Genomic DNA, 1,917 nt, shown 5'->3' on the forward strand with positions numbered 1-1,917 from the left:
TACTAGAGTACTGTACCCTTGGGGAGTGATGTTTCTTTGTGCTGTCCAGTGCACAGGGGTGAACCGAGAGCTGCTAGTTCCAAAAGGTTTCCTAAAGGGCGAGCACCAAGTCACTGGTAGAAGACAGATCAGAATGCTGGTTTGCTTAACCCAGTGTTCCCCTTACACACCCTTCCTTTACTTTTTAAAAAAACATACATCTTATTCCCTCCAAATAACTCAAACCTGCCTTAGAAACCACTTCATTAATTACTGAAATACAGCCGTCAATATTGGCAGAAGAAGGTCCAAAATTTTTTCTGAGTCATTCTGCTTACCTGGATGGTTGTACTAACCAAAGACTTCTGAAGGGGAGAGCTGGTCCATTTAAAATTTATGGGAGTGAAAAAAATAACGTATATTTGGATTTAGTCAAAACACCGAAGATATCACTGCCACATATTTTTAATAAGCATCAGATCTTGGCCTTAAGGTATCAAAAGTATTAACCGTAATAAGATTCAGATACCTCGCTTTATTGTTTTTTTTAATCAGCTGAGACTGAAATCAGAAATACACAGCAACGCACAGGTATCGTAACGAATCACAGTAGTGCAGATTTTTGATGCTACCTTGTAATGCAGCTTCATAAAAACATCTGAAGCCTGTCTGCACTGCCTGCCTGGGAATGTAGCTGATGACTTTAAGGTGCCCTTTGACAACGCGTGGCTTCTGGCTGCCTGAATTCCTCCCCAAGCTTTTATGGTCTGGGAAGAGTACAGAAATGTTAACTGTCACTTGCTCCCTTTCCTACTATTTTCTAAAAATATTGAAAATGAGATTCATAATCTACCTCTTTTAAATGATCAAGGAGCAAGATATGAGGATCAACTTATATACTGACATAAAAGAAGGTTTGGGATCATATTAACAAAAATAAACTTCTAAGTTGCGATAAGCAATAACTCTTCCTTGCTGTGATACAGATGTAAGTCACATAGCTTGGGGATGAATCAAATGGAGGAGTTACATTGACTCCTAATAAAACTTCTCCAAATAAAATTTGAAATCGCCATGTTTGCATTTCTTTTTTAAAGAATGCCTTATGGAAACAGCCATACTCCAATTCATATCACAAGAGATCAAAAGAACAAAGGTTAAAATAATATCTCCATCTCCCTCTAGAATAATTGAGAGCTATAGCCTTCTGTCTAGTAATATCAATACAGATTCCAGCAAGAAAGCAATTGGAAAGAATTAATGTGTCAGTTACAGCTCATCTGGGACACCAACACTCAAATTCATTAATCATCATTTTATAGTTATTGCATGGCATCACTACAGAGCACTGTTAAGTTTGTTTGATTTATTTAATGATGAATTTGAAGACCTTCGTATTGTTTTTCCTTTACATTAAACTTTACTGAATTTCTGTGCTTTGTAATTAGGTTGCTGAGGTATAAAAAGCACAGTCTTTTTCCTATTTAAGAAGAGAGACATATTCTCAATCTTAGCTTTGTATTAGTGTATTTAGTGTATTCTATTAAAAACTGTGCTATATAGATAGAAAATATTATAGATAAAATATTATAGATATTTATCTCTCTAAACAAAGGTACCAAAAAAGCCTAGGAATGCATTAGATAAATTTAAAAGTATGAAAAATGTACATTTGATAAGTTTATACATAAAATTATGGGCCAGTGTGGCAAGCTTCTTAACAAGATAGATACTTTATGAGTGATTAGTATAGAATAAAGTCAACAATGACAATAATTACAAGGGTAAGTGTGAATAACTTATTTTTCAAGGAGGGGGACAGGCTTGTGTGTACTCAGTAAAGTTTATTTCTAGACAATTACACTTCATGGCAAAGATGAAGGCTGGCTGAACCTCTCTCCTTAGGATCTGAAGGACCTTGAATGTTCCTTAAGAAAC

Source organism: Egretta garzetta, unplaced genomic scaffold, assembly GCF_000687185.1.
Source record: "Egretta garzetta isolate BGI_Z169 unplaced genomic scaffold, ASM68718v1 scaffold2, whole genome shotgun sequence".
Classification (NCBI taxonomy): Eukaryota; Metazoa; Chordata; class Aves; order Pelecaniformes; family Ardeidae; genus Egretta; species Egretta garzetta.